General features: G+C 39.7%; 1 protein-coding gene across 19 annotated transcripts in view; it reads left to right on the top strand.

The window, feature by feature from the left end:
- Positions 1-14,418, top strand: part of LCOR (ligand dependent nuclear receptor corepressor) — an 83,825-nt gene that overhangs the window by 3,600 nt on the left and 65,807 nt on the right. For 6 of the 19 annotated variants that reach the window (XM_064431069.1, XM_064431064.1, XM_064431059.1 and 3 more), the window contains exon 2: positions 13,172-13,264. The exons of 11 other annotated variants lie outside the window; for them this stretch is intronic. The gene's annotated coding sequence lies outside the window, so the exon portion shown is untranslated. Of the gene's footprint in view, positions 1-4,617; positions 4,714-8,045; positions 8,076-13,171; positions 13,265-14,418 lie in introns of those variants that run through there. 2 more of the 19 variants (XM_064431062.1, XM_064431066.1) reach the window with 2 other exon arrangements.

The following is a 14,418-nucleotide window of genomic DNA, read 5'->3' as shown; positions in this document are numbered from 1 at the left end:
GGCATGTGGTGATTTTAATATTTTTTCCTTCTCCCAGCCCCATATCATCTCATGTTCAGGCACTTGGTGAATTTGAAATGGTTGATAAGATTGGATCTGCTAAGGAATGGGGAGTTTGAGGAATGAAATAACCCACAGATCTCTGAAACCCTCCTGACACCTTTTTTACAGGCAGTTAATAGCGTGGCAATGCTGCGTGATCACTGGAGTAGTGTGAGGTGATCACATGCATTTCTTCTAGCTGGTGATGCTTGGCCCTTTGTTAAATATTAGCTGTACCCTTGGAGACTCCCTGACTGAATTATGCTCCGTGTTGGGGGTGTGGGGGCAGGGAAGGAATGGTTCGCTACTCTTCAGAAGTGATCCTAGTTTTGGGAGCAAAATGAGGATTTCAAGGGAAAACATGTAACATTCTCATAAGATTTCCAATCATCTTGAGCTCTGTCAGTGTTTCGTTGAAATGCTGCTTAGCTGTTACGCTGTCAAAATAAGCTAAAGTAATTTCCTTTTTTTTCTTTCTTTCTTTTTTAAGTTATTGTTGCTGATTAAATCCTGCATCCTAACTACCAGGTCGCTTTCTGTTTAGTTCATTATATGGTGGTGGTCTTCTGTGACCTCGGATACTTAGGATTAAAGTGTGGATTCTGAGGAAGAAATATGATACATCAGGAAGTGTTAGAATATAGTGATAATCAAGAGAAGGTGTATAGCAGTTGAATAATTCTGAAATCTTTATTACTTTTCTTATCTTGATTATGGTTCCTGTATAGCTCCAGCCTGTGTGTGACATGAATTAGCTGCTGCTTCCAAACAGTTAGCTGTGTCACATTTTTGTTTTGGAAGTAGGCTCGAGTCTTCAAGTGTTTAACGTGGTTCTAGTTCAAAGGTCAGATTGTATTCCTTTGTTCCAAAATGAGAAAGCTTATTATAGCTCTGATGTTGATGAAAAATAATAATAAAAAGCAAGTTAAAGTTTAAATGTAGGGCTGTTCTAAACTGGTGTTTGTTTTAGATACACCTCCAGCTTTGTCCCCAGCAAATGTGAGTGGTACTGTTTGCCTTATCTCAACCTGCTTGCAACGTAGCTGCAGGTTGTGGCTTCTTTTATTCATATAAATCCATTGTGCAGCAATTTTTTACAGTATAGTAGTTGAAGGCTTGTTCAAGAAGATCTGTTCTATGCTCCAACATTTCTGCTTGTTGGCAGTATGAATAGAGGGAAGGAGAATTACACTTTTATTACAAAGTTATGCCAGGAAAAGATTGAGGCAACTATCATTTAAAAATGAAAATCTTTCATTGGAAGGAGTAAAATTTACAGTGTGATTTTTAGTTTTACTTTAAATGTGCATGGAAGGATGGTGTGTGTCTGAAGAACAGTTGAAGTTGAACTGCGGGGGATGAATCTAGATCAGTTTCAAATTCAAATTCTTTGAATTCACTACAAATCACTCTGGATTTGCCCTTGTTTCCTTGCTTGCACAAGAAGAATAACTTCTATTCTTTCAGGGACTCAAAAAAAATTATTGATAATCACTTTGAGTTATACCATCTTGAAATATTCTTCTGATGCCTGTGACATGAAATTTCAGACTAGGCCTAATAATTTGGGTTTTTTTCACATTTCAACAAAAAATGTATTTTAATTTGTGTGAGGTATTAACAATCATTGCAAGGTTTAATGTTTCCTTCTTGGGATATGTTTGTCCTGCAGGAAGTACAGGCATTTGGACTTTTTAAACTAAGAAGTAATGACATTCAGAATTCATCTGCTCTAATAGAACTTCCAAAATTAATTACAGTAATCCATTCCATGCATGTAGAAAATAGTAAAAATCCACCTAGATAAAATCTTTTCAGCATTATGTTGGGATGTATATATTACAGATTTACAGCTTTGTGGTACAATACCAATTTAAAAGAGTACCTGAAGGAATGTTCCAAAATTTTAAGCCATTTCTTGACTGTTTGTGCCATATGTTGATGATAGTCCAAATGCTGTTATGTATAGAAGTCCAGTAACTGCACTTTAATTCATAATGGGTGATTTAAAAAATCCCAATTTCTGTGCTCAGTTGTCTAAATCCTTGTTGTGTGGTACTTTCGTGACTCGACAGTCTGCCATCTTAGGCTGTCGTACATCCAGGCAAGTACTGTCATGTGTCCTTATGGCTTGTTTTTGTTTGCTTTGTTTTTGTCTGAGAACTTATGTTCTTTCACTGCTATTGTAAAATCACAACGAGAATACTTCCTAGAAGTCAGTTTAGGCAAGGTTTGAGGAAAACCAGCCATTTCATAGGGCTAAAGAAAACTAGCCCTGTCTTACAAGTTGGGGCAGAGCAAACACTACTGCAGTATTTTACAGGAGACTTTCCAGTCCTCTTCCTCACCCTTCTATGCATACGTGTTTTCATGCTTGAGAGGATGAGGCTTTGGTTCTCAAAGTTTGCTGGGATGGATATTTATAACTCTGAGAAATACAAAGCCTTTGGGATTTTCTGAGGGCAGGGTTGGATGGGATGGGATGGGATGGGATGGGATGGGATGGGATGGGATGGGATGGGATGGGATGGGATGGGATGGGCCAATTTAGGCTCTGCCTCTGGTTAAGAGGGGCGTTAGTGCTTATTTTTACTAAACTGATAGAAGTCTGCAAAACCAGCTAAACTTCTGGTGATGTGCAGTAACCTGAGTCATCCTAGGTGGGAATGACATGATCAGGAGAGCTCATCTGAAACACTTGATGGGGTCACATCTCTGGGGGAAGGGAAGTGGGTAGAAGAGTCTATTCCAAAGGCACAGAGTCTTCTAGTTTGTATCTTGTTTCCTCTAACCATGCTACAGACTGTGGTTATGTTTGACAGTAGTGCTGTCTAAACTGGCTTAAATAGTCCCCTCTGTTCAAGCACAGCTATGTGTGGCAGCTGGGTGAATCAGTTCCCTGACTAGACCTGACTGGAAAACAATCTTTTTTTTTTGGCTACCACATCTGCAGAGGAAGAAGAGGCACAGAGAGTGAGGAGTTGAGACTATTCAACTGGTGTTGTCACACATGCAAAAATACATCTTTCACTGAGTAGGTGTTAGTTTTTGTGTGCTTCATGTTCGTTGCAGAAGTAGGAAGATTGAAGCAATCTCCCTCTTCATGCTCTCTCCCTGATAATGAACCGTGGGCTTCGTTTCCTAACCAGTTTCTCTTTAATAAAGTTGCAGCTTTACACCTCCTGTCCTCGTATCTCTGCACGCCTCTGGGGTTTCTCATTTCTCTCTGATAAAGCTATATGGCCATTTTGGGAAATGAGAGCTTCAGCTTCTTTCTTTTTCTCTTGAAGAATGCCTTACTGTTATTTCTCTGGATATCTTTAAGTCATTTACCTTTTTCCTCAGATAGTTCACCTTGTATGTTGCGTGTAGTATCACATGCTCTTCATGGTGAGTTGACAAAAAAATTGAATTCTCAAAGCTAAGTAGGAGATTTGAGTTACACATCAATGCTGCTGACACATGAAAGATGAAGTAGAGGTTATGGTTTTGCAACATTTCTGTGGGACACCAGTTCCTCTATGGTAAAATTGCCACTAGATGATGTCTCCATCTGTTTTTTTTCCATTGTTCTTACAGAGAAGAGAAAGGATGGTACTCCTCTTGCATTTTCTAGGAGGGGTGGCAAAGTGGCTGCACAGGGAAGACTTGCAGGAAGACAAAGGATGTTCCTTATGCCCTGAGGACCATGATATTTTATGGAAGGGAGTAGAGGGGGAGAAAAGAGGACTGGACAAGAGCCTAGTATTCATTAACAAAGGAAGCTTTCAGAAGCTGAATCCAGCAGCGTGGAAAGACATCAGAAGCCATCAGACAATCTTAACTCTTGAGCTGAGTTTACTAATGAAAACTTTCCTGGTTGTCTTTGACTGCTTTTTGCATACACTTGTAGTACAGGTGTTTCAGTGTGTAACTGGAGAGGTGAGTCCATCTGATGTCCTTTGCCCTCTTCTGCTGCAGGAATGGTGGTCATTTTGAAAATGGATTAACTGCCAGAATAGGAAGAGGAACAAGTAGTCAAGAGTCAGAGTTCTTCCTTTCTTTATTTCTTTTTTTTGTTGGTTGCCCTACCAAAAGGATGTGAAAGCTTCAGCCCACAGCCTGTAGTTCCCTGGTCTTAATACTTCAAGGCTGGTTCTTAGCACTGAGACTCCTGTGCTTGTCATGGTGTCTGTAATGAGTCTGTAGCAATGTGCTGTCCCTTTGGTGCTGTGTGTGTGTGACAGGAGGCAGCTTGCTATGTTACCTGTGCTATAAACTTCTGAGCCTGCAGCCTTGCAAGGACAGGCTAGTCCTGCAGCTGTTAGACTCTCCACAGAGATTCATGTACACAAAGCTCTTTGATGATCTGCTTGTGCTGATGTGCTGACTGACTTGCAGGTTAGCTTTGAAACAACCTGGCTTACTTCTTGCCTTCTTTGGGAGTTATTTGGTCCTCAGTGTGAACAATTTGAAGATAAGCTAGTGTTACAGCAGACTTCTGTCTGAAGTTTGGTCATCTCCTGGGTGAGATCTGTCATTGTGACAAAAACAATGAGAGCTGCTGTCTAGGTCATGCTTTATCATGGCCTTTAGATGTGTTTCTGAAAACATGCAGAAAGAAGTTTTGCAGAAATGGATGCTTAACTTCCATTTCACTCTGCAAAAGCAAGGGAATAGGAAAGCATGGGGGTAATTTCTTTTTCTGACCTAAACAAACTTAAATCTTCTTAAAGCAGGGATTCCACTTACATCCTTCAGAATAGGAGGAGCATGGCTACCTTATCCCTATTTTAAAGTCATTAGTGAAACTTAAGTTTATATGATTCCAGAATCTCTCGTCTGAGGTTTTTCTCAAGGGTCTTACTTTTATTTTATGAAGAAAAAAAAAAACATCTGACAGTGTTCACTTCCAATTGAGCAGTGAAAAAACTTTTCTTAAAAAAGTTCTTTTTGTGTCAGTGATCATTTCTTGATCTAATTGTCCTCTTTGGTAAGTAAGAGGAGTGTTCCTTGCTGGTTTAAAATGTCCTTTGGAAAAAGTTGTCTTCTTATTCAACTGGAAGTTGGAAGTTTCAGTTACCTTAGTGGTTATTCTTTATCTGCATGCTGTACCTTACTATCTTTCAAAATATTACAAGATTAGGAAAAAGATGAAGACATGCGAGGGAACATATTGCAGAATGTGTTGTGTAAGACAAGTGCACTGAGTTTTTGTCAAAACGAATTGTCAAAGTCTCTTGGAGGGGGAAAAGTAGTTTTTTTCCCTGAAATATTTCCCATGAATGTTTAGATTATTCTAACTTATACTTGGTGAGCAAAATTGTCTCAAGTATAACACTAAATTTGGTATTTCTGGTTAAATGCCTAACTACTGCCCACACATTTCTCTTGGGGTTTTTTTCTGTCATCCTGTCAATCCTGTGCATTTGTACAAAATAAGAAAAATGTAATCATCTGTAACTGTATGGTAAGAGGCTATGAGAACCTAGTTCTTGTACCTTACAGGAGTATTTTTGTAAACTCTTCGCAAAATCTAATGCCTTGGTTTTGCCTCTGCAGTTTTCCTTGAGTGATGTACAGTCATTTGGGAATGAGTGGCTCTAGTGCTCAGCTCACATAGGCCGTGCAGAGGTCCATTTTGCATATGATCTTTTGAATTCAGCAGGTCAGCAGGGATGCTGCATTTATTTCTTGAATAAGCCTAAACCGTTGAGAGAACTGTGTTTTGCCAGAGCTCTCTTAAAACAGTGTTTTTCAATCTGAAGTTGGCAAGAAGCAACTGTGGAAAAACAAGGCTATTGCCAATAGTTTAAATTGTGTGGCATTTTTATGCCTTTTAGGATTCCACAACTTGAAAATTACTGCTCTAAATGATTTGTAAATGAGGGCTATTTTTTCTTTCCAAAGTGGCTGTAGGTGTTAAGGAGTGTGAGCTGATACTTAGTGATCCATTAGATTAGGACTGATTTTTGTCTTTTCTTCCTCTTCTCATACTTTGCTGTTTGAAAGTATATTTTATCCAAAAATGGATATCCTGGAGCATACCAAGTCTGGAAAACTTCAGTTTGAAAGCTGACTTCTGAAAAAAGGTTAGAGTGGTGTTATGTAGGTCTGTTTACAGAACTGCACTCTGTGAATGTAGAGCTTCTGTATTTTCCCTTCCAAGATTCTTGCTATGAAAGCCAAACTCCTGCTAGTTTGTGTTAGATCTAAAGATTTCATTGCATTCCTCCCTTACACGGTTGTGAAAGGAACTTTAAATGTGCAGGCTTGAGTGTAAACTGATGTAGTCTCCATGCAGTGCTTTGGCAGATGCCCTGAAACAACAGGTAAACCACCTTTCAGGTCTCAAGAGGACATGGATTTATTTATTTTAATGACTAGAAGGCATTTGAAGTATGGGATGGACGCTAAGCTGTTTGCTAATCCCTTGGTGCACTGCTGTTCTGGGTATCAAAACCCAAATAGTCTCCATCCTGGCCTCTGTCCACCTGACTCTTTTGCTGCTAGAACCATAGCTGAGGTCACAGTTTGAGCATGCCAACAGTACAAAATTGAAGAGAGTTCAGAGGTTACTCTGCTCAACAAGTTACTCAGTTTTAAAATAGATTAAAATTTGACATCGTAAGTTAAAGATGTTGCAGAACTGTAGTCGACTTTGCCATGGAGGCTGCACTCCTTTCCTATTGACAGATTGGTTCTTGTTCTTAAATCATCTGCTTGCCTGTGACTAATCTTGAATTTGTATCTTTCTTCTGCTTGTAATTTGAAGTGAATTCTGTGCTCCAAATAGGAACAGTGGACAGGGCTTTACATTTTCTCAACCCCTTGTAGCCCAAGCACTGCTCCTGGCCCGAGGGTAGGAAATGCCTTACACAGCTTGGTGTACAAGAGGAGGTGCTTGAGAGGAAGGCAAGAAGTCGATCACAGCTGCTTTGGTCTATACTTACTGGCATGGTGATGAACTTTAGCAGCTAAATGCACTTGTGATGACACCTCACAAACTTCAGAAAGTAAGCAGTTATTTTTGGAAACTTTTTTCCCCTCAGGACTAAAACTACTAAACCTACTTAAAAAAAAGTCTATGCAAAAGCAATTTTTCCCAAGAAATTGACACCTTCTGCTTATCATGTTTGTGGGCATTTCAGCATCCCAACCCTGTATCGCTCTTGATGTTCCTTCTGGTCTTTCTAGTATCTGAAAGTTGGAGGGCTTTCCATTGTTGTAAGGGAAGAATAGTTATTTCCTATTTAGTTAGGGGAAAGAGCAATCCTCTATCTCATCTTTAAGGCAGATGGATCTTTGCTCTCAGCATGCCATGGTGCTGCCTAGAGGGGTCTTCATGATTGTGCTGGTAAGCAGCAAACAGAGCTAATTTCTGAATTGGTTTGTACTAGCAGACTTGAAGGGTTAAGAGTGCTGAATTTATTGTGCAGTTTTGAGATTCTGTTGGTGGTGTCAAAAATTTCTTTAATAAATAAATAAATCGTGCTCTGAACACTGGTTTGCTGCCCCATAGTTTTGCTGGTGTAGCTTGGTTTGGTCTATTTTTAAGCTGGTTGTGAAGTCAAGGTTTAATAAGCCTGGGCTTTAATGAGAAGTCTCAGATTAGTGTGAACAGAGGCTATGGGACCTTAGCTGTGAGTGGGCCAGAACGAGAGCCATGGATGTGGGTGTGTGGAGGAATCCTGTCAGGGATGTCCTTGCCTCTGCGCTAGGAACCGTCTGTTCTCAGTGGCAGTGAAAGGACAGCAGCGCCTGCAGGAGCACCTTGTGGTTATGTGTGACAAGTGAGGCTCTCCTGAGGACCAATTCCTGCTTTCTGTCAGCGTGGCAGCCAGCGTGTAAATGTGCTTTGGCTGTAGTGCAGTGGCTGCCTCACCCTCTGCTGCCAGTCCACACGCATGTAGGGCTGGGGTCTACAGCAGCTCCAGTCAGGTGGTCTTAGGAAATGGATCTCTTGCTTCAGATGACCTCACAGAAGGTCATAAGCTTATTCTGTTTTCAAAATGACATGTAAAATACTTGTCTGTGGGCCTTCAAACTCCTTGGTAAGGCATTGTTTAACTCAGGTGGCTTCTCCCTGCTAGTTCCTTTTGAGGGGAGGCAGAGATGGAAATGAACTGACAGGACATCATAGCCTTGAAATATCCCAAGAGTTTTTCTTCTTGGAACCAGTGAAGAAAAACGAATATATCTTCAAAACTAGGTCTCTTGAAAATCCAGATTTAGCATAAATGAGGATGCTTCACAAAGAATGCTTTTAGAAAAGGAGATAATGAGCTTTAATAGCTGTGTAAAGACTAAACTCTTCCAAATACATCTTAAAGCATTTTTGGGGAATGGTCAAAATATTTCCCACTTCAGAGAAAAAAGGGTTTCAGGTAACTAACTACCTGATCTTCCCATCAAAGAGACAAGTGTATGCTTTTGAAGCCTTTGCTTATTAAAGTTCTAATGTGAAACTTGAGGGGGCAGGGGAGGCACTGGTGGGAGAAGGCAGCCAGGTTCTGATAGGTTTGTTTTGGTTTTTTGTTTGTTTGTTTGGGGTTTTTAAAATTTTGTTTGGGTTTGGTTTTGTTTCGGTTGTTTTAAGCTTAAAAAGTCAAGTGGAAGTCACCATGAAAAAGCTTTTCTAAAAACAAACTGTTTTCAGTTAAAGAGTTAAAGGTTAGGACAACATAGGGGTGTGCTTAGATAGGTTCTCTGAATCTTTTTTTAAAGGAAATTAACAGAAAATGGTCCTCAAGAATATCTAATAAAATTACTGTTGGCTTTTGAGACGTGAGTTATTCTTTGTCCACAGTTAAGTTAAACATTATGCTATTTTTTAAACTTCATTGCATGACATTAAGCAAGTTTCTGGAGGGTCAGATTTCTGAAAAGGCATGAAATTACTCTCTTTGCAATATCACTGTTTTGGTGAAAAATACTGAAATGTATTGATTATAGTTCATGTACCCTAAAAGTGATGTTCAGTGTTTGTAGAAGATGCTATAGGAAACATTAAGTAGACTTCTTTCTTTTTAAAATAAAGGAGAGGTTAGAGGTTATGCTAGAGCAACTGTAATAAAGCATTTCACCCCGATTTTGAAGAAACAGCAAGTCCACATTTCGGACCTTGCCAAACTGCAATGTAGTGTTACGTTAGAGTAGGTACAGGTTTGGGCAGTAACTCCTACCATAATTTCTGAGAAATCACAATTTTATGTCTTTTAACAAAAGAGCAGTATGGGAGAGTATAGTTGTTTAATGCTGACCAGTATATAAGATTATTCAGGGAAGATTTTGGTTCCACCACAGGTAAATAGAATACATGTCCAAGGGATGCATAGCAGTGAAAGTGAATTTCTGTATAAAAACACAGTTCATGGTTGCACAGCAGTTTTTACTTTGATATAGATTTAAAATGCTGCAGGAGAAGGGTGATGATACCACTCCCTTTGTGCCACTGCCCTCACTTTGTGTGAATGCGTGCTGGGTTGGATCAGGAAACTGATCCCTGAACCATCTTGTGTTACTGTGCAAATGCGAGATGAGTGAGCATCTGGGGGGGTGGGGAGGATGAGTGGGATCAGCTCTTTCAGTGGAGAGGTGGATTTAACACGGATTAAAGTGCCAGGTGATCAGTAATCATAGCTTCAAAACATTGAAGACGTGCTGCAGAATGAACTTCCCTGGTACAGTAACCTTCAGTTTGCAGTGATCTGTCTTCTAGTGACTTGGGATAAGTGAATTGTGGAATTTTGTGTTTTCCTGCTCTGCTTCTCATAGTTAACAATTTTTGCACAGTATTTTTTGCAGTCATACATTTTGCATACACATGCATTTTACTGCTGTTTAATTTTTATCACCCTCCTTTAATTTGAGTCAGGCAAGCCTCATTTTACTCCTGATGCTGCCTTATTAGTCAATGTGCCTTAAGCTGCAGTAAGTCTTGAGTAGATAAAGATCTTTATCCAATATGTTTGTTTTCCATAAAATTAACAGGAAGTTACAGAGAAACTGATGCTGTAGTGGTGACATTAGGGTCATCACTAGTTAGCAAAAAGTGTTTTTCAGGGATGAAACCAGCTGAATCTATCTTTATATCCCCTAGTAGTCATTCTCGTAGGTATTTCCTTGCTCTGGTTCCTTTGACATAATGGTAGTCTAAATTCTCCTTTCGAACTAGGGTCAACACATCTTTGAATGTTGGCCTAAAGGAAGGGATTCTTTTTACCCCTTTGGGTAATCTGTGTATTTGGGCTTGAACAAAATGGTAACAATCTCTGCTAGGGTACCTTACACCTTAGGTTTGTGTTGCCAGCTGGGGAGATGGGTCAGTGTTCTCCCAAAGAGCAGGGGCAGTGGGTTTCTAGCATCTAGAACCTCCTGGACCTCAACCCCTCATTACACCAGACTTCAGAGCATTCTTGCTCTAGTGCAGTATCTTCCATTTTCAGTGAAATGGTCCCTACCACCGAGGGATGCCTAGGTTTGGACTGGGATTTTTATGTGGTCAGCCAGTCAGGATGCATATGCAGCACAACTGCTTGTTTAAGGATTTTGTGTTCAGACAAGGTTTACAGCTGTCGTAGGGTTTGCTTCCAGTCCAGAGTCATTAGGGACAAAAAGCAGGTAGAGCTAAGGGCAGGTAGCACTTGTGCTCAGTTCATCTGAGATTCATCATGGCTGGGATTCATGATGGCTGACCCAGAAGTGTGCCAGGGCTGGGTCAGACCAGCTCTGCGTTCATGAGTGAGCTGGAGTAAGAACCACTCCCCAATGACACCTGTCTGCTCATTCTGCTGTGGGTCCCAGTGCCTTCCACAGGAGCTGTGTGGTCTGTGCTGGCCTCTCCTACAGGAGCATGGGTCTGTCCTGCTCCTCTGTGTCTCACCTGTTCTCTGCAGCACGCTGTGCCAAACCCATGGACCATGGAATATTGTTGAGTCTATCTCCTTTCTGTTTTAACAGGCCTTTATTTTCTAGCATCTTTACTGTAACATGCATCTCTCATGGTTTTCATTTGCAAGGGGTCCAGTGCAGTTATGCATCTGACAAACTGAAGTAATTGCATGCTGTTCTTTAACAGATGTTAGAAGCAGCAGCTATGCTTCTACTTCTGAAAAGAGGTTTTCTGTGATTTGCTGGCTATGCTTTTCATGATGGCATTGTTTAAGTCATCTCCTTGTATTGCCACTTACACTTTTGCCCTGATTGGAATTGGGATTCTGGCCTAGTTAAACCTTTGTCTTAACCCTGAACACCTGTTCTCATGCAAGGTGAACTTACAGAAGTTACTGCTTTAAAAAAAGAGAGAAGTGAGGGGTGTGTGTGCAAAACCACTTATCCTTTCTGCAGTCTCATGAACTTCTAGCAAGATGCAGTGTAGGAGTAGGAATGAGTGATGGAGTAGAGAAGGAAAAGGCTGCATAACCTGCTCTTGCTACTGCTCTGGAGACTGCTTTGAATCTGCAAGGTGATTGGACTTTGCCTCTATGAATCTTGCCTCATGCTGGCACTGATCTTTTAAAATGGGCAAAAGATTACAAAGATACTTTGCTAGTGTCCTCTGGTGAAAAATCAGAGATTAATTTTTGTTATGTCTGAAGCCTTGCATCTTCCTGAAACACACGGAGTTCTTCAGTGAGATTATGTGATTCTTGGTTCTGTACTGTCTTTATAGTTTGAACTAATTAAAAACCCAAGCTGTGTTTCATGTGCCTTTGGCTTGAGGGATACCTGGCAACATGTTTAAATCTCCATTGAAGTATGCAGGGCTAACCAGTTTCTGTCAAAGATGAGGCAGACTGGTAGGAGCTGTTTTTTTCTTGCCATCACACCACAAGCAGCAGCTGAAGATGTGCATAGGATGACTTATTTCAGAAATCACATAGCTTAGCAGTTGTCAAGAGGAGGGAAAACCTCCAGTATCCTGTTTGCTTGTGATGATGGGATGCGTAAACTGGAGCATAAGTCTCCATGCTGGAGCTTCTCCTGATATTCAGCAACATGATAGGCAGAAAGATGGCTTCTGGTAAAATGTTGAATCTTTTGGTTTAGGATGTTGGTGTTTTGTTTTGTTTGTTTATTTTTTTTTTGACTGTGGACTGCTATGAGTATAAATTATCTACATGGTTGCTTCATGGAATCCTTGTTATAGAGGGAAACAAATTCTGTAAAATTAGCCTATTTTGTTAATTTGGAAATGAATCAGAATAAATGGTTCTTTGTTTGTGTCCAGAAATATTTCTTAAAAACAAAGGCTTGACAATCCTTGAAGATGGATGCTGGTTACTGTAACTCTTACATTTACATTTCTCTGCTGTGGGTGGGGAGTCTCTTGTAGTCTTTCTGAAGGCAGAGTCCATGCTTTCCTCCTGTTATCTTTGCTATTAAAGCTGGATAGTGCTGACATCTGCCCTGATGGATGAGTGGATGTTATTCTTGGGAAAAGTAAATTTAAGGCAAAAAGTAAATGGTGAAGGATTTAAAAAAAAATAGTCTTTCTTTTTAGTAGTTGAACTAGCTGTTTTGGTTTATTTTCTCAAGGACCACAGGAATAAATCTGAACAATGCAAGGTTGAGTTGCACCTGTAAAAATGGATTCGTTTTCTTAGCTTCCTCCTGTTCTGCACAAAGCCACGAGCAGCAGAAGTACTGGAAGAGCCTGCTGCGTAGGCTTATGCTAACCGTATGTTAACTTTGCTTAAAAAAAATTAAACCCTACCTCCTGCAGAACTTGATTTGCCATTGAGAAGAGCTTTCCACTTGCTGGGCATGAAGGGGAATTTTTCAGTCCCTGGCAATTGTGCAGAGAGATGGCTATTGTTACTGGCTCAAAGGCTGTAGAAAGAACTTTAATTTCCCTGCTCTGTTTGGTGCCTCTGCAACTCCAGACTGTCTTTCAATGCAAATATTTAGCTGACTGTCCACTGTTGCTGCTTCTAGGTTCTTTTCATTTTACATTTTATTCCACTGTCCTTGTGGTTCTTCTACATTGAGTGTTTGGAGTTATTTTTCGTGAGGTGTTTTTGTTTCCAAAGTAATTTTATTTTTTCTCTGGGTCATTTATGTATTTGTCTTCACTAATGTTTGCAACATCTCCAAACATAGTGTCCTCTGTGAATTTAACTAACGTGCTGTTTACCCTTTCTTCCAGATCCAGTTTCTGATCCTACTTCCACATTTGGGAGTATGCAAGGGACAAACACATCTCTTTGCCTAGCTTGACTGGATGTCCCAAGACTAGGATGTTAGTATATTTAAACATTTTTTTTTTGCATTAAAATGTTGCCAGTATCTTAATTGCACATAGACTATTATTTCTTAAATGTAATTATCTTTATTGGCATTATGCATATTCAGAAGCTTGCTGGTAAAAACATTCTGCAATCTGACTAGTGCTTATTGGTGACTTTAAAGTGGGTGCAAGAGTAAAAAGAATTTCAGTGTTGCTTTTTAAATGAGCTTATTTAGTGTTACAGCTTTAGCACTCATTCTTGAAAGTGTTGGCTCTTTGTGTAATAAGATTAACTGTAGGTTAATCCATGAACATATAAAATCTTTAGACAATGTTCAAGATAGTTATGAAAGACCATTTCAGACTTATGAATGCATGAAGAGAGATTTTTAAATACCTGAAATAGTCAAATATCTGTAGAAATACTTGCATCAAATAAACATTGACTTCACCCAAAATTGCACACTGAAGTCTTCTTTGATTCCCTGCATTGCAGGTCATATTATTATTCTGGGACTCATAAGAAGCCAGTTGTCTGGAAGAGTAGACCCTAGGCTAAACTATTTTTTGCAGATTTGATAATGCAGCTTCCTTAAAAATGTGTTTTGTGATTGTATCACTACTGCAAAATGAGGTATTGCATGTTTTCTGTTATGCAAGTGATTGTATGGAAGTAATTAGCAATTCAAAGACAAAGCCAGCATTAAACCATGTGCTATTTTGGAAAGTGTTGGGTTTTTGACTTGACTCTCTTTGAGTGTTCCATGTGCTCAACTACTACTGTATTTAATTGAATTACTTATTGAACACTAACATAAACAAGTATTTAAAGTACTGAAGTCACTAGGATACTGAATACAGTGTTCATTGTGGAGCTGTGTGCAGGTTCCTTTCCAGCCTTAGTTTTCCAGTGTGCTTCTGTTATTTTTCCTCTGTAAATGAAAGGAACCTTCTCTTCATGTGGTTTGAATGTCTTTTGTTAAAACTGCTGCTGACCTTCTTGGCTATGATTTTACAGTGATTAGGTATAGTTTCTCTGCTTGGATTTTAATTGGTACTGTTCAGCTCTGTACATGGGTAATAAATCCAGGTAATGTTGCAATTCTTCTTTAGCTTGGCTACTTTGGCAAAAGAAGAACTAATGCAAGTTGCTCTGCAACAGTTTT

This window comes from Passer domesticus, chromosome 8 (assembly GCF_036417665.1).
Source record: "Passer domesticus isolate bPasDom1 chromosome 8, bPasDom1.hap1, whole genome shotgun sequence".
Classification (NCBI taxonomy): Eukaryota; Metazoa; Chordata; class Aves; order Passeriformes; family Passeridae; genus Passer; species Passer domesticus.
This window is presented reverse-complemented; position numbering and strand designations above follow the sequence as displayed.